This window comes from Pieris brassicae, chromosome 4 (genome assembly GCF_905147105.1).
Source record: "Pieris brassicae chromosome 4, ilPieBrab1.1, whole genome shotgun sequence".
In the NCBI taxonomy this organism is placed as follows: domain Eukaryota; kingdom Metazoa; phylum Arthropoda; class Insecta; order Lepidoptera; family Pieridae; genus Pieris; species Pieris brassicae.
In genome coordinates, this window is record NC_059668.1 from 17,673,960 (window position 1) to 17,693,982 (window position 20,023).

Sequence of the window (20,023 nt, forward strand, 5' to 3'; positions counted from 1 at the left end):
ATTGCACTTTAAAAAAATGCTATCGGTACAAAAGTCATGATTACTTAATATGGTGGTTAAGTATTCTTCAATTTTCCACGCAATTTTCAGATTTTTTTTATATACCTGCCCTGCCCACCAAACACAACAAAAAAATAATTAGCGAAATCGGTCCAGCCGTTCAGTCCCGCGTGATGCAGTGACCAAGGGAAATAGGGATTCATTTATATATATATAGATGAACGATTATTTATTTAATTCAATCCAATCTGTTACTTCTTGAATGTTAATAATATTATATTCTATCTAAGCACTCTAAATATTTAAATATTAATTGCTAACAACAACATATAAATACAAATAGACTGTATAAATAGATAACAAAGTAACATTTTGTTAATTATCAAATTATATTGATTAGCTTTCATAAAAATCTGAAGAATGTCCTTTACATCCTCGAGACAGAAAAGAAAACAGAGTTGTCACAGTAACGTTGTTATTCTTTCTGAGTTGAGTAAGTGATCTTAATAACTTAAATATAAGCTTCAATATTTATAACAATAAACTTTGTGACTGGCATTTACCTCTCTATAGTTAAAGCATCAGATATACCCCTTCATATAATATGCAGCTGAAATTTCATTTATGACCAAGCCATCATATACTTTTTCTATATATTTTTTTTATAAAATAGGGGCTGCAAACGGGCAGGAGGCTCACCTGATGTTAAGTGATACCGTACCGTACCCATGGACACTCTCAATGCCAGAGGGCTCGCGAGTGCGTTGCGTTTTGCGTTTATATATATATTTATCTATATATTTTCCACGCGTTGGTAACATAGTTGCACAGTAACAGAGTAGTAAATATGACATTCTATAACACATAAATGATACAGTAGAAAATAAATTACACATTTTCATTCATGTTTAGATTATTAACCTAATGGACAACCATTCGCAGCAGGTTGAACGCCTCGCGGCCGACTGACAACCTGACGACTATACCCCCCCCCCCACTCTCTACCGGTCAACACGTCATAAAACAGACATCCCACCCAAAGTAGTGCAAAGTCTACACAACTCCAGTAACATAGTATTCCTAACAGATTCACATAGTACGCGGGACAAAGTTAAAAAAAAAGTAATTAAGTAAATTTCATAATTTAATAAGATTATGAAAGCTCAGGGTTAAATTTAAACTATTATAAAGATAAGCTGAGCGATTGTTGAATTGATTACGTGCAAAGATAGTCTTGCAAATTGTGTAGCTTATTATATTATGTTGGGTCCTTTTTTGAGGTGTGCCTGTTCTATGTGGAGAGGATTCGTGTCTCCTAACAACACAACGGAGAATATAGAGCTGGCGTATGGTCAGTAGTTTGCAAGACTTGTACAACTCTTCAGTTGGAAAACTTTTATTTTTTAGTAACATTATTTTTATAATTGCTCTCTGAGCTCTTTCAAGTGCTAGAACTTTGGTTTTCGCACAACCACCCCATACTGTGATACAGTAGGTGATAACAGATTGAACTAATGTTTTATACTCGGTATATATGATGTTTGGTTCCGCTACATGATGTAGATTGCAAAAAATCCAACTTAAGTTACGTATCCTTTTTATTACTGCATCAACATGGGCGTGCCAGTTTACATTTTGGTCAATAATCACACCAAAGTATTTAATCTGTTTCACCCTAAGCAGCGTGTCACAGCCGCAGTCTTCAGTACAATTGCAATTTAGTTTGTGTAATTTTAAGTTAAGATTAGAGGGGGGTTGGCTCTTATCACGTATAGCAAAAGTTATGAAGTTAGTTTTAGGTGGGTTAATAGTTAGCTGACTGCTGGTCAAGTGCGTGTGCGTGTTTGTGAAGATCCGCTTCAGCGTTTTTATAAGTTTCCTCCCATGTATCCCCATAAAAAGTTAGTGCCATGTCATCAGCATAACAAGTGATGATACCTTTATTGATTTTGGTATTGCACATTTCATTGACATATATCAAGAACAGCGTTGGCCCTAAAACCGTGCCCTGAGGGACGCCGAAAGAAATCGGGTTTTCATTCACGTTACTAATTAAGTTACCTAGCTTAACTCTTTGAGTCCTATTTGTCAGATAGCTGGTCAAGAGGTTGAAAAAGACTCCTCTAGTGCCAATATTATCCAGGCACTTAATCAGAGTTGAAACACAAACAGTATCGAAAGCCTTTTTGAGGTCGATAAATAGTGTAAGACACTTTTGTTTCCGGTCAAGGCGTTCAACTAGGTAATTTATAACGGCTAGGATAGCATCTTCAGTACTACAATTTGACCTAAAACCAATTTGTGTTGGTGAGAGAAGATTGTATTTATTAAGGTAGGATATTATTCTTAAGTTAATAGTTTTTTCTAGGATTTTGGATTTAGCTGTTAAGATAGAGATTGGGCTGTATTTTCATATTCATTATATCAAATTGTGTGTAAGTTACGAATTAATATTTATACGAAACAAGCATAATATATAAGTACTTATCATTTTTCTAAATCCGGATTAATAATAATCAACGCAGGTTATGGTGCTTGGACTCCATTCTAGAACTCCCGACAAAACACCGGTTACGCAAAGAAGACAAGAGTGTAACATCATCTTTGAAATTGACGGATATTTACATTTAATCGCAAGCTTTACCCATTTTGGAGTCTGTAATTGATAAGTTAGTCATACTGACTAATTAAATCTACAGTTACTATTTAACGATACCAATGTTAAATTTATTATATTTTTATACATCTAGCATATGATAATGATGATATTAATGAGGTATCAGAAAGTATAAACTGGCGTCTGGTAAAAACTGGGAACAAATTTTCACAAATGTCCCTGCTCAAAGTGTCGTGGTTTTGAAAGCGTACAGTATTTTAACTTTTTTACAAAAGCTTGTCATCGGCACACATTGACATTGATACATTAAGAAAAAATAAACAAAAGCATTAGAACTTATTCTACTATAGCGTGACAAGACAAACATCTTTCCAAAAAATGTATTGTCTATATTTGTAGAAAAAATTACACTATAGTAGAAGTATAACTTAAAGTAAGAAGTATAATATGATAAGGCAATAAAGGCTTAAAAACATCAATTAAATAGTAAAGGAAAACTGATTCCAAAGTGTAAGCTACTATGATTATCCAGACCTAGCTTGTTAATCAGAATGCGATATCCATCGGTGAGTTGAGGCCAAAACGCGTTCTTCAGAAAGAACTGTTTACTTTCAACAAACAAAATCTTATAAACTTACACAAAATTATAAAAAAGTGATATCAAATAACGAATACGTGGCGCGATTTGCCAAGGTTAAGTAACATTACCTATTCACAAAACTTTTTAATCTGAAATCATATAAATGTAGTTAAAGGAAGTCTAGTTTACCGTACCTGTTTGACTTATAAGTATGGTAAGTGGAAAAGTGCACATTGAACAACGTTGCGATTTGTCTGAGTCCTGGTTTTCTGTTTGTTTCATAATCCCCAATTAGGGAGTTTTCCCGCACTCATTCATTACTAACTCGACAACTTTACCAACTCGTATGCGATTTTACTGAGTATTTGATCATAAAAAGTTAAAATTTATGTGAAATGAAGCTTTGTCTGTTCAAAATGTATAATGCAGTTTTGATTAATTTTTTAACTGAAGTATTTTTAATAAGAGTTATCTATTGACAGTTCCTTATAAGCTATATAAAAACTTAATTAAGAGCGTCCCTATCGCTAATAAGTGTTCTCTAACAAGCTTAGTAAATAAAACACTAGAAACTAAATTTTAAAGAGAGATGGTCAAGTAATATTTAGTTATTTAAAAATATCAGGTTATCGGATGCAATAAAAGGAAAACAAATAAACAATAATTAATTAATTGATACAACATTATTATTATCAATCAAGAGATTTATAACATCGTTAATAGTACAACATAAAAAGATAACATATGTTATAATAAAATTATATTCAAAACCAGTTAGAAACATTCGTAAGTACATGTTATACGTGCCTTGTATAAACTGTTCGTAATTTTCGGTCAAACATTCATCGGTTCCATGGTGTAATGGTTAGCACTCTGGACTTTGAATCCAGCGATCCGAGTTCAAATCTCGGTGGAACCTGTCTTTTTTTTTTCTTTTTTATATCTCCTAAATTAATTCATAGTCTATAGATAGTAAAAAAAATGACTTTACTGTAATACATACTTTTCCTATACACGACTGAATTTAAATAAATTTCTGATGGTGTTTAGAACTTTTAGTTTATCTTGGAGAATTTGATTTTTTTTTATTAATAACTTAACAAAAATACAATCTAAAATATGATTACATTTTATATAATCTACAATTTGGTCACACCACTTGAAAAAATCTCCGGTAATTAAAATAGACGGACTAGAAAACTCGATCGAAACTTTCAAGTCTGACTATGGTCAGCCCAAACTACGTCCTGGTTATTATTAATGAAGTATCCAAACCCTTTCCGAGCAATAAAATTTTCAATCCTCCTAGTGCGAAAGGGTTCCGATAAGACATCTGTGATTTCGATAAATGAGTAATACACAACGAAATTGGTTTCTCCGAAGCCTACCGAAGGCTCCACAAGCCTCTGGAGAGAACCACATTCATAATGAAGCGACCGTGATTATATTTCGGGGTTCAGACTACCGCAATGGAATTCATAATTCAAATCTTTGAAAAATTAAAGGAAGATTAAACATGACATTGGTTAATTCTCAATGTTTAAAAAGGTTCATCTCTCCCGTTGTAAGTGTCTCTTAAAAGTCAAATCAAATTCGTTTACTAATTAAAATTAAGCCGCATTCTATGTTAATATTAATTTTTAAGAAAGATTTGATATAACGTTCTTCTATCAATTTTCAAGATAAAATTTAGAGTTTATTCATCAAAGAACCTTCGTAGGAAAGGTCGTAACATTAAGAAAGCTTAATGTTACGTCCATTTTTCAAAGGTAAAATTGCTTATTTGTGTTCATTTCAATTTATTTCTGTGGCGGAATACAAAGTTTTGCGTAAATTATTGTATGCACATAATTAAGCTCTTTTTCATATAATTAAAAACGTTTAATGGTTTTCTGGCTACTCGTGCGACAAATTTACTTGGTTTTGTATAAAAATTTCCAAGTAAACATATAGCATCAGTGTTTGTCATTGTATTTGTTAAAAAAAAATCCGCGCTCTTTCTGTGGGTCTGTTTGTCTCGGCTGCAAATAACAATGCAAATAAACGGACGACAAATAAAGTGAGAACAAATATAACCTTTTGAAAAAAATACTTTAAAGTGTCCACTTTGAAGCGGATTTTAATTGCGGTCAGTGTGAATTAAAGAGAAAATACAGTATATGTTTGGTAAAAAAATTACGTTTTGGTACGATCTCCTATATTATATGTGTAGATTGTTAGGCGTATCTTTAACAAAGATGTGTGTAAATATGTGAGTATAATGTATATAAATAATAATTTAGTTATGTGCTGTATATCTTTTTTATAAGACCATGCGCTTGTTTTATATTAGTATAAAAGTTTTTTCTTTGTTCTGGGTACACCATGTACTCTACATATAATTATCAAATCAATGTATACAAAATATTGTCAGAACATTTTTTTTTGTATTTTTAGAGTTAGTATGGAGATTTTTGCGCATTCTTCTCCATTTAAAACTACCGTTTAGAAGGGACAATTAGAATCATATTTTTACTATGTTCAACTTGTAATTTTGACTTTCAAAAGTGCCTTTTTAATAAGTGTAATTGATATTAATGATCAACACAAATGCCGGTTGAAGATTCCTCGGCATGGTTTTCATCGAACGTACAAATTTTATTTGCACATAGAAAGTCCAGTGATATAAGATAACTTTACTACTAGGTTAAATAATGCCTCCATAATAGTCTATCTCTCTACTATATAAATACCAATAACGTATCTGTATTTCTACATAGATCAAAACCTGCGCGCTTAACTAATCGCCTGGTATATACCGATAGAACGCTTGGTATTCTTCGAGTTCGATAATAAATCGACTAGTCTGGGCGTAATTGCCAAGATCTAATTTTATAATCGTTTGCCACTGTTTGGATGTGACGGTAATTGTGAAGTATAGATAAATAAGTATTTTTTAGTAGAGAAAGGATTCAAAATTTTCGTAGTATTCTTCTACTTGAAAATTTTGATTTTATTGTATAATTCAGGTGTGTTAATAAATTTAAACGGTAATAAAAACTTTTTGAAAATCTTCTACCATATACTGAAAGACATATTTCACGTGCAAATAAATGAAACAGATCCACATATACGTATATATTAAGTATATCAATTCTTTATAATAAATGAACAATTATTGTTTACAATAATTTAAATTATTTATTTATTACGTACATTACTTCTATGAAGAATAAATTATAAACGAAATACTCAAGGCCCAGAATACGAGGTGCACATGTCCTCCAGACGGTACTGTATTTAGAACAAGGAAGGAGTAGTAAGTACATAGTCAAATACTACGTGCTTTATTTAGTACAGTGTCCACGCGGGCGGCAGCGATTTGTATCGCGAGTAATTAATCTTCGGATTCGACGTCCAGTAAAGGTTACGGGTTACTATGCGACGGATTTCTAGACTACCAGACCCATCAACCTGTTAGATAATAGTCGTTATTGTTTATAAATAATTGAAATATATATCGTCGACGCAAAACGTATTAAAAGTATCTTTTATCAATAAATATAAGTTAAATTTAGTACCTTATAATTATGTATTGTTGGGTATTATAGAGGTATGAATTTATTTATGAGTATTCGCTTAGTATGGAATTATAGTTGTAGTTGAACATAATAACACATACGAAGTTTTTCTTTAAATTTGGTTAGGAATAGCTTTGCAGGTATGTTATATTTATCAGTTCGAAGCATGTTTTTCATAAATAAGGGTTATTACCCAACATTTCGTCTATTAATTGGCAAATCTGTACCGAACTTGATTGACTATCCGCTATATCCACGAAACAGCGCTGCCAATCTTCACAAAATTAGCGCTACCCAAATTATCGACCTTAATACCCGATAATAAGACACCTGATATCTCGACTTTGATTACATCCCGCGTCTTGCAAATTAATTGCCTCTAATGAGACGCTGGAAATGCTAAAACAAATGAATATTTGCGGCATCAAAATATACCACTTCTAGTACACGGGAATAAGGCTCAAATTAGGTGATAATGTACCATTGAACGAATCCATAATGGTTACGATTGTATTCCTCGGCAATGTGGGAAACAAACCTTTGAAGATTAGCCAAATCACTTGTATGTATATTTTGCAGGTTCTTGACTCAGACTTGACATGCGAAATGTTTTGATGACTTATATCTTTCTTATAATATCATATATATTTTATTTACGTAACATAACTTACAGTTGGCTATAAATATTCAATTCAAGCCATTCTATTATCAACAAAAAAATCAAGTCCCGTAACTATAATATGGAAATTCTTCCTTTAAATGTAACTTTTGTATGTCATTTTGTTCAAATACAGTTTAAAATAGAAATAAAAACGTTATGCATCGGATGGCCTTCATAAGGCTGCCTCTTGCAGGAAACCCTATTAACTCTTCTTTTTACCCGAAGCAGTCATTGCGCTAAATCAAAATCGCAAAAGAACAGTAGACAACTATGATCAATTTTTATATTGTAATGCAACGAAGTGTTAATAAATGTATGTTATAATTCTGTATTGTTGGTTATTATAGAGGCATGAATTTATTTATAAGTATTCGCTTAGTATGGAATCATAGTTGTAGTTGAACATAATAAACACATACGGCATTTCATGAGCGACAATGTAGTAGTAAAATCCCTTTACATGTCAATCTAGTAAGGACTTTACGTTCCTTCTAAATACGTGTTCGAACAAGTTCAAAAACAGACACCCAACCCGCGCTTCATCTCCGGTACATGCAACGCGCCTTAATTAAGACAGAGACATTACAAATGCAGGATACGAGCTCGCGTAATTGCATTCACTGCGCTTTCAATTATTTAGCAGATGGGTCTCGGCGCTATTTGACAAAGCTAACGCTTAAATAACTTATATGAAAACTGCATTTAATTATAAAAACTAATTTTACGCATCTTGTTAGAAGCGATTTCACCATTGAGAGTAATATGCAAGTAGGTGAGACTAATGCACAGGTCGATTAATGTGTGCACGACACGACGGCTTCACGACATTATATGAGGACTGTTGTGCATACAGAAAGATACATCCGTACAAACAGCAGCTCAAACGATAAAAAGGTCCAACGAATACCACGCTACATCAATAACTACACCATGCTAACTAATGTAAAACATAATCTAAATAAATCTTTACAAACTAATTGCATTACGTAATAAAAAAAATCACCCCTACTTGTTTAACTAATAATACATTTACGTGAAAATGCAACTTCAATAGACCAATTGAAAATTAAACCGACAATTCAGTGGGAATTCGAAATTCAAAAGTACTTCTGCCCAATGTACCTGCGAACTGGAAATACCGTGTGATACCTGTATAATGCAAGTCACACACAAACAGTACACATTGCCAGTTAGCCTTTGGATTCTCGTCACTTGATTATACACCATTTAATCGAATCCGCTGCCGTCTGCCTTTGACGTTCCGAGCAATCACTGACACAATACAACGAATCTGTTCTGGTATAAACGATTAAAATTGAAATAACTAACTACAATAATCGTTACAAATATTGTTAAATTATTCGTTAATTAACATTAAATATACCAGTTGAGATGAATATTTTCAAAATCAGTTCCTGGTAATGGCGTGATATGCTTTCCCCTAACCAAATTTTAAAATCGCGAAGGTTTCAATACGACGTATGTATTTTTACATAGGCGTTAAATAAAATCATTTAAAGGTACAATAAAGTAATATAAAGCCTGACTATGAGAAAAGAAAAGTCAGGTAATCAAAAGTTATTTATAGAAAACTCCAAGGTCAATGATTAGTACTTTAAATATAGAAATATTATTGAACGTTAAGAACACTTGGCCTTAGCTATATTCTAAACTAATCTGATTAAAAACGTAATGGATTTTTTAAATAATATTACAAATGCAAACGAATGTTAATAGGATTTAATATAAAAATAAATTTCACCTACTAACGCAGTACAGAGTTTGCCATCTAGAATCTTATTAAACTATGCCTTTGAAGATTTTTACATTTTAATCTCGTAATCATCTATTACTTATTTAATGTTTACGTAAATGAAATGTTTGTGAATTTTATAACCCATTTGTTTTTAAATGGAGTTGCTACAAAAACCAAGCTTGGTTCTGACATGTTATTTTTCGATAACTTTGATAATTTTATCCCGGTATAAAATACGCTAAACGATTAATATTTTTATATCTTACACACAAAATGGATAAATAATTATGAATTTAGAATGTAGGTACCGCAAGCGTGCCGCAAATATCAAGCATGTCACAGACGTCAACTGTCTTTTTGGACGTTTCCCTTCAATGTGTTAATTACGCAAAAAGAATCATAATAGTCAATTGGTCGCCTAGCAACGCTTACACACGCTAATCATACTTGCAATTGAAAGATATTTTTCGCAGAATAGTTTTATTAATTTACAAAATTTTCATCCGGAATTTTCAGCATTTTCTTATAAATAAATAAATAAAACATAGAATAAAGATAAAAACAGGCACATTTTAAATTCTCATTATGACCCACAATGTTATAAAGGCAACCGAGAGTGTTAGTACTAACCAAAGTTGTGATACCTGTCCTAGGCTGTCATTTAGTAAGTTCTTGATTTATGTTTCGAGTTTTGAGATCGGCTTTGAACGATATAAATAATGTGACGTGACTACTGCAATGGTTTTATGTATTATAGTGGTGGTAAGTCCAAATTATAAGTTTAAACATAATTAAAGAGAGCGTAAGCATGTACCTAACCCACGTATTGAGACAAAGTTACTTATTTTAAGTTAAAACCAAATTTAATCGGTAACACATTCAAGACATTTAAATTTAGTTCATTATTAAGTTAATGTTTTGTCACATTTGCAAAATATCAATCAAGAAGACAAGTTATTGATACTTGGACTGTAGGTGTATTAATAAGATATACGTCAAGGTTCAATTGTTATATGGTCAACGGTTTTAAGAAGTGAAATCAATGGTACCTGGTCATATCATAAAAATACCAGTTTATCAATTAATATTTGATATTAAGCATGATATGAAAAACCTAGTCAACACAATTTAATATTTATCGATAGTGTTGCTGCGCTAATATGGATTTTAAGACAGTCGAATTTATTAAGAAAATATACAAGGAGGTTATTAAGAAAATAATAACAGTTTTGTGGCTAATAAATTACAGTACAGAGCTGTACAATATTTTTCACTTTATCAACGAATCGAAAGCGCCATTAAACATTGAGCTGTAGAAAAGCGCCTTAGCGCCCGAGCGCTTTACTATCGGGCTTACGTCACTACAATGAGTGTATTGAACATCAAAACTTATGTTTCTATAAAAGCACTTTTTATAGTTTTAGTTTAGTTCTTTCAAGTATTATCACATTTGTGTAAGAATTTCAGAGTTGCATATTTAGCAACGCACCATGCGTGTTACGGAGTTACTGGGTAAGACGAATCTTACGAGGATAGCCTTCCATATTCCAGAACTGGATATAATTGTGTCAGCTTTGGAAAGATTGAGAGACGAATGTAAAATGTTTTATTTTGTAAGTAGTAACAAAATTTGTTAGTAGGGTGAGGTAGCATGAAAGTTTGTGTATATTTATTGTTTGGCATATATGCTATAAATAAATAAATAAATCCTTTGTGCCTATAAAGTATACGATGAAAGAGAAATTTATTTGCGAGAGAAAGCCTATTAAAAAGTTCTTCCATCATAAAATATCTCTAAAAGTAAAGGGAACTAAACATTTCTCACTGTTTGTACGGAGATGAATCACCGACAACTATTTTGCGTAATCCTTCATCTTCCATCATATCGAAGCTTCAAGGTAAAAATCGGGCCATAAACATTGGGGCAAATACGACGCAAGTAATATCTGGAGCGCCTGCAGGTGCATTTGTCGAACGCAAATATTCAATATGGTTTCCAATATCGACTCTCATCAGAATATCTTCATATTCTTTATACAGATTATAAAAATGAAAAGAGGTATTGGGAACGTTAGCGACGGTGAAATGCAAACGTATTGAAACTCAACATAATTTCACAAGATGAATGATACGTTAAAGAAAATAGTTGTATTACTTTCGTATAAAATATTTGCTATAAAACTTGTATTGAACTCTTCAATATAGTAAGAGCTTTCGTCTTTTATTTACATTTATTACTAGATGACCAGGTGAACTTCGTAACAACTATACATGTTTAAAAATTAAATAAAACATTTTTAAAACGAACCTCAAGCTACAGCTATTAAACACGAGTTTCTGAAGTCATAACAAATTATATGACAACCAAGTGACAATTTATAATTTCAAAAAAGTCATAAAATATTTACACATTATAATTACCCAAATCCAGGCCAGCCATTCTCAAATTTTAGCCAGAAAACGAACACTAATTCATTTATACATATATATTTTACATTTACATATAAAATAATTTATATATATATATGAAGATGACACTATCATTATATGTCAAAGTATAATCAGTTTAAAACCGTTGATCCTTGTGGTTTTTTCGATTGCCCAATATGAATCAAATCTAATCATTATTAGTGTTTCCTTCACTGGTGGAGGCCGCCTCTCTTGACAATTATAATTATAAGAGGTACCAACATAAGACAAAGTGCAAGCATATCTATAACAGACACACACACGACTTTAATTAGTTTATTAAATGATTTTACTAAGCAAAGTGTCTGATAATATATGTACTACAATATCGGCCTGGGAAATTGTCAGTTCAAACATGCTAACATACGATTCTAATACACTTTAAGATCTCATAACAAGGCGTATAGTATATTAAATCTTCATGAAGTTTATAGCAAGAAAATTTAACATTAAATCAATTTCTCTAGACTTGATGTAGGAAGACTAACAATTCACCAATAACGTGACAATAAAACAGATTTACATAACTTAAAACATGAACTAGTTTGGAACTGAAACAGCAAGAGCAAAGTTCCCGCACTACGGCACTGAATACTAAAGTAGCAAACTTTATGAAATACAGAAATACGATCATTTTTTACACTAATATTTCATGAAGTTCAAAGTTCAAAGAGAAAATTTTGTAGATGATTTGAACCTGAATTTCACAAACAATTGTTGTAGATAATGACGTAAAAAATTAGTTTGATGGCATCGGGCTTTTAATGTCGAGTAGAGCTTTTAGAGTCTACTTTTTAAAAGTTTCTACTTGGTTCTATGTTGCCTGTATTTATAGCATCCCGAATTTATTAAACAAATTTCGTGTACTCCTCCAGCGACCGAACTTGAATCGACTACAGAGTTAAACAACAGTCAACGAACAGCAGGAACTAAATGTGTCAAAGATTACTTTAATTTTGATTGGCTTTAAGTTTAAAAGGTTTAAAGTTATGATAGACAACCTTAAATAATAATAATGACTCCATAGTCATTATTACTTTTGAAAAATCGGTTAAATTGTAGATCTAGAATCATTGACAAATCAAATAAACCACAAGTACTAACGCTTTTGAACTAATCCGACTTTTATGTTATTAAATTATTATGACAATGGCAACTAACACTAACGCTTTGCTCCGACACTAATAACAATGACTATGAAATTACTACTACGACAGACTATCAAAAAGTCTGTGGATTTGGTGATCTAGCAACATTGACAAATCAAATAAATGTAGTGGTATACTAGTGTATTAACTTAACTGATAAGACTTTGACGTTGTTAATTTACGAGCTATGTTACATATAGTGACAATGGCAGCTGAAACCAGCACTTTATACCTACTATATATTAAGCAAAACCCTTTTTTCAGTTAGGTAACAAAATGTTATAAGTGTACTTATGAACGTCAATAAAGAAATACATTTTAAATGCTTCTAAATTAACATTTACTGGCAATTCTCAAATAAACGTAGACGGACGAGAAGAAACTTTGCTCAAAAAAAATAACTCTCTACCTATAGCTGTTCAGCAGGAGTTTATAACCGGAGTGAATTACCAGTTTATAAAAAAAAACAAGAATAAAAAAGATTGCAACAACACCGTGTCTCGGAAAATCTGAAAGGTTTGTTTCAAAGTCCGTGTTAGGGCTACCTGGCATTCGTTGCAAATTTGTTCATCTCTGGACTCTGAAACTAATATATTCTTTCTATTTTACTATTGGAAATTTAAATAAACCTCCTAACAAGTTATGGTAATAGCAACGTTGAATTATAATACCTAATTATGGTAATATAAGTATTTTAAATCATTGTTCAAAAGTTTAGATAAGTTTTTAAACAAATCTTTGAATTTTGTTTTGGACGAATTTACATATAAACGAATGCAATTATCATAGTTTTAGCGATAGTTAATACATAAATAATATAACGTTCCAATAATTTGCATATTTTACTTGATAACATCCAAAAACACGAACACTACTAACTAGCTGACCCGACCGAACGTTGAACTGTCAAAGTTGTGATTGTCAACGACTCTGAGAAATTTTTAACTCCATATAGTGACTTTTCCAGAATATTTACACTAACAGAAACGAACAACACACACACACACACACATCGCGCCATCTTGACTTTGGACAGTGCGTTCACAACCGCAGGGTTGTTCTGATTGAGTATTCAGTGGAACATTGTGGTGATGAGACGTTGGACCGATTGTGGTTGAGTAGATTGTGATTAAAAGTGAGATCGGTGCCTTGAACCCGCTGCTTGTTAGAATTTAATCTAAGTGTTATTTATAATGTTAAAATGAATCAATCTAAATTAAATACTATACGATAATTACTCGTGTCATTTGTGCTCGCACTTTATTTATTATTTATTAACACTTTGTTGCAGAAACATAATACAATTGATATAATTAAATGAAACCTAGGGCAACTGGCGGCCTTATCGTTTTCAAGCGATGTCTTCCAGGCAACCACATGACGTCCGCTAATGACGATTTCTATATTGATGGAGTAACGATATATTTCTACGACATATATAATAATGTAGAGCACAATGTACCAGCACAGCCTCTGTCTTATGGGTTCCTCTACTTCGGCGATGACAGTTTACATGTTTACTTAGTATCTAAAATTTCAACTGCAAGTCCTAGTAATGTCCTGAAACCCAACCTCAGATGGGTACGTAAATTAGTCGGTTCTACGCTTACTGTCCTAAGACTTAACAACAATGGGATGGACATTCCATCCCATGGAAAGTGCATAATGTAAATATGGCATGTCTCAATAGAGAAAAAGCGTCATGGATGGGCTGTAGAACACTATTTAAGAGTATATTTCAGGATCTAACGAATATTAAAAATATTTATTTTTTCTTAATTCGGTTTCAACTGTGATCAACCCTAGTAGGGCGTGCGGTCGATTCATTCCACATTTACATTATAAACTAAACCACGTACACGGCTAAGTGGATGACGGACGCGGGCGTGTGTGCCAAGACGCAAGTGTGGGAATAGAACCTTATTGCAGCGGAACTTAATGCAACTTTATGTTGCGAGTTTTTTACTGAAACGTGTCGGCAGTAAACTGTGTGGCGAAAACTTGGAAGAATTCTTATTTGAAAATGGAATAAAATGAAAAGTTTTGTATTTTGAGGTATTAATGTATAAAGAACTTTATTTCTCATTACAAAAATGTATTTTATTTACATTAGAAACTTAATGTTATGTTTATACGAGCGACACACATAATTCGTCATTAGCCGTCCCAATTTTAGCCTATTAAGATCACTCTGACATGAATCTTGAATGCCCTTTTGAATTTGTTAAACACGCTTATATTGCGAATTTTCAACGGAAATTAATTAAATAATCATTCAGAAAAATATAAGATGTTATAATTTACATGTTTCATATAATTGTTTGGCTGTGTAGCTATAAGGCTGTAACATGATTTTGACTTTGGTTTAAGCTAGTACTACACATCAGTACAAACACATTTAAATAAAACCTCTTTAACTTCTTTTTACTTCTTGATATGTTAATAATTTAATAAACACGATTTTATTAAGTTACTTACATACAACAACATTATATTAAGCAGAGGTGGTCAGAATAGACTCAGATTGAAAAATGTATATTGTCATATATTTTAGCAAAATAATTAAAAGCTATAATTATTTTATTTTAATAAAGGCTTAAAATTTTACCAAATAAAAAAATAGTTATCACTGATTAGTTGTGTCTATAAAATGTGCCCTAGATTTTAAAATATTGCAATAAAACGGAAACAATGAACAAAAGATTTTGTAATGAACCCAAGATGTTTTGGTTAAAGTTTTTGTTCAAAACTTCCAAACAAAAGATACATTTACACAAAAATATTGTTAAAATTGGTTGCCATTATTTTAACACAAATTGTTTTCAGAAAACACTTAAAATTAATTGTATGTCCACTATGAATTTTTCACAGAGGTCACAGTAAGGTCAAAACGACACACAGGTGATATAGTGACTGTAAACTTACATTACTGTGACCCTTGTATGCCTTTTTTGCACGCCTGAATCAAGTGTGAGCTAATGAAGGTGATGTGTGAAACAATAGACGCAAACAAAATGTTGCAATTGTTTTTGGACGAAGAAAAGCTGTTGACCAATGACAATTCAACGAACAATACATTCCAAGGATGAGATTCAAACAAGAGAACGCGTTCTATGACTCTGGTATATCAAATACATTACTGCCTTCAACTCGTACTCCGTCAAAGTCCGTCTTAACACTTCATTTATATCCTCATATATTAGAGAACACAATAATAGTAACAAAATCACCACCATAGGATTACCACGAAGTTCAATAGCGTTTCCAATCCCGATTACAATAATAAGTATTTGTACTACATAATAATAATAATAACAACAATAATGGGTTTATGATGTTGAATTAAATGACGTCATTCGTTTTGTTATAGAACACCATTCAACTGTCAATTATCTTTAGAATAAATCATTAATATCGCTAAGTTCATGGTAAGCTAACTGTATGGGTAAGGCGAGAATGTATGCGGTGCGTGATCTATGATTTCATAAAACGCCTAATACAAAGTAAAATTAATACAAACTCTTATTTTTCATAAAACCTAATCCATACAGAGTCGCGGGTGTAAATTTTAATTAGCTGCCTGGTTACACGTGTTTCGTAATTAATGCTAGTACGTGGATGAGAATAATTTAGATGTGAGCAAGATAAATGGGACAGTTGTTGATATTTTTGTAAACTTCTTAATCATTAATCATGTCGTATAAACGCTTTGTAGTTTAAGTAGTGACGATTAAAAAAATATATCCCAGCGTTAATTTTACGATATTCAATATAGGATGTTTGTCTTAGTTGGTATGAAGGACACTAAGGAAGGGCCTTTCTTCGATGACATGAATAAAAATGCAATAGCGCTACAACCCTTTTGAGTACTGATGATTTTTTATATACAAGTAAGTGATCGGTATTTAGTCCCTAACACTCAATATACAAATTAAGTTTTATGCACTTAAAATTCGTATACGATCTAATAATGTGCAGTTATCTTTGTCACGGAGATCTCACTATAAAACCATAATGCGGAGTGAAGAAATTAACAAGACGACCTGCCGTAACTTATGAAAATCTAAATACTTTAGGCGTGTGACGTCATGCCTATGAAGGTACATTGCCGTGCCGTAGACACAACTTATTGCTACGTAATACAAATTTATTACACCGTATCTGAACATCGCACGTAACAATTCAAAATAGACAATTCTAGGCTTTACTGCATTGGAATAAGTGATAAATTGGTTATTTTTCAGTTCATTCGAACAGAGTAAATAATTGCTCAATATAGCTGCAAGTGAAATGAACAGTGTTTAAATATCGGGTGTCCAATATGAATCCAATAAATACAGATTCGTGCAATAGGCCTTTGACCGGATGTTTAATGGACGCATTGTGAAAACAACTGTAGTTTCGTTTGCGGTATTTTAACACGCTGAAAGCCTACCAATTTTCTGTATACAAAATTAGTAGTGAGTGATTTATGTTTCTGTAACTGGCAGATCAGTGTTGGCCTAGTGGCTTCAGCTTGCGACTCTCACCCGTTGTAGGTTCGATCTCCGGCTATGCACCAATTGACTTTCTTTCTATGTGCGCATTTAACATTCGCTCGATTCGCTCGCCCATCACCGATGGGATACATCATGAGGAAACCGATGCCTTAGACCCAAAAGTCGACGCTTGAGTCAAAAACAGGAGGCTGATCACCTACTTGCCTATTAGATTGACAAACGATTCTGAAATATATGCAGAATTCTAAGGCCCAGACCTAAAACTCTTTTTTATTGACAGAAAATATTATATGACAAATTTTACTAAACCCTTTTATCTTGAAACCCTAAATTAAAGATCAACACGGCCTGTATTCCTCTTTTCAGTCTTAAAACTGTATCAATATTTAACCCTATCATAATAATTTCATTATGTAAACTTAAATGAATCCAGAGTTCGAGTGATAAATTTTAATGAGTAATCCGGAGCTTTAGTACGACAATCTTCGCCGATTAAAAAGTTATTATTGTCGCAATCAAATCTTTTGGGCGCTGTTAAGAAAACACGAATTACGATGAGCACCCATAAGCTAGATTGAATATCGATTTTCGACTGCGTGGTCGAAATAACTTAATATTTTTTATTTTCGTTTTACCTTTTCACTCTTATTTATGAGCTTACTGTAAGCAAATAGCTCCTGAATATATTCTTACGTTTACGTTTTCATTAACGGTCAAGCATCGGTTCATTTTTTACATATTTTTTCTTCTTGTATTGAACTAAATTAATAATTATTATTTAAGTAAATATTTTATACATAAGGACCAGCTACACTGTATTAAAGCTAAAAGACAAGAACAAATAGTTGATATTATTTCTATTAAAACTACTTTTTCTAAGACATTATTAGAAACCCAATTGATTATATCGTATAATCAAGTAAACATAATCTTTCATATTTACCTATTCTTTAATATTTATTTGACAAAGTGGTCAGCAATAAGCAACAATTGTAACAATACCTGTAAAACTTAAGTTAAACAGAAGTGTAGGATTTAATAACTGTTATTATATAATATTATACATAGCACACATCCACACACACACAATATATATAATTTGCAAATGTAGGTAGGTAGGCTATGGCCTACCATTCACAAATTACTTATAAGCTACGGCAGAGCTGGCACAAGTAAATTGTATTTGATGTATATATAATTTTAGTTGCTATATGGTATAAAATAGAGCAGTGATGGCCTAGTGGATTCAGCGTCGGACTTTCATCACTGAGGTCGTAGGTTCGATCCCCGGCTGTGCACCAATGGGCTTTCTTTCTATGTGCGCATTCAACAATTGCTCGAACGGTGAAGGAAAACATCGTGAGGAAACCTGCTTGCTTTAGACCCAGACAGTCGACGGCGTGCGTCAGGCACAGAAGGCTGATCCCCTACTTGCCTATTAGATTAACAAATGATCATGAAACAGATACGGAAATCTCAGACCTAAGAAGGTTGTAGCGTCATTGATTTATTTTTTAATCTACGGCAGTGCTGCCAGCAGCCAGTAAATTGTATTTGATTTGTATATAATTTTAATTGCTATATGGTATAAAATAAACAAGTATTAATATTCGCCCCTGTATCACACCTTAATATTGAGCAGACAAAAGAATATTTTAAACAGTGCAATAAGTTCTAATGTGTAACAGTTAGTTTGTGTTCAAACTTATACGTTTACCACCTCTCAGACATTTTATTAAACGGTTCTTTTAAGAATGGAATCATAAAAACACGCTTAAACGTAATCTACCTTCAAAACCCGACACAAACTACTTATCGAGGCGTTTGATCTCAGAGTTTACCATTTATATGGTAACTGATATTGGAACCCAGACGTGTTTCGTAAAATATACATTTTAAGTGTTTCATCAATTTGGAAATAAATAGTTTTCGAAAATATGAATTGATCCCGCTAATATTTATTAAGACCCCGTGGCCGTAATTTAAAATATAATTAATATTTATTACACATTTAGATTTTGTCACTTTATCAACCTACACGTTACTAACTGAACATTTTTCAACTATAAACGTATTCATTACATGCGATTTTTTGTAGACCGGTGAAATTACAGAGTTCACAGCGGTATAGTATATAAAATTAATATTGAAGAGTTCAATGTGAATATAATATTTAACAAGTTATTATTATAACTATGTTAATTTTATGTTAATAAAAGACAGTCTATCGATCCATTGTCGATATACGATGCTCTTTTGTTATTATTGCTTTTCATGACGCAATAAGGACGCGTCAATGCTGTTTTATATCATAAGTATAGTTGAGGTAAGTAAAATATTCCCTAGTATATATTGATATAGTACTACTGAGCGTATCAATTCTTAAAAGGCCGGCTCGACTCGACTCGAGTCCTCCGATTGAGTATGTCAATGGGTTTCGGGCGGTATCACCTAACATCAGGCTAGCCTCCTGTACGTCTGATCCTGTTCTATAAAAATTTCGTTTGGTTTACTCGAGTTACATTTAAAATCCATTAATTAAGTTTAATGCAAAAAAAGTGCACCCAACAAATTGTTTACGTCACTAAACTAAATAAAGTTAAAAGAATTTTTAATCGTCAGAAAAGTTCAAAAGATTATATCTATTGTCTAATCCGATTAACTGTAATTCTCACGAAGACATTGTCATTTTAAAAGCAGCCATAAAATTGTGTGAAACTTTGACAAATTCAA

At 32.3% G+C, this 20,023-nt stretch overlaps 1 protein-coding gene and 1 non-coding gene across 6 annotated transcripts in view; one reads left to right on the plus strand and one right to left on the minus strand.

The window, feature by feature from the left end:
- Nucleotides 1-20,023, minus strand: part of LOC123708034 (uncharacterized protein C18B11.02c-like) — a 231,375-nt gene that overhangs the window by 169,084 nt on the left and 42,268 nt on the right. The gene's annotated exons all lie outside the window — the stretch shown is intronic.
- Trnaq-uug lies at nt 4,045-4,116 on the plus strand. Its single transcript has one exon. It is a non-coding gene; the product is annotated as a tRNA-Gln (tRNA).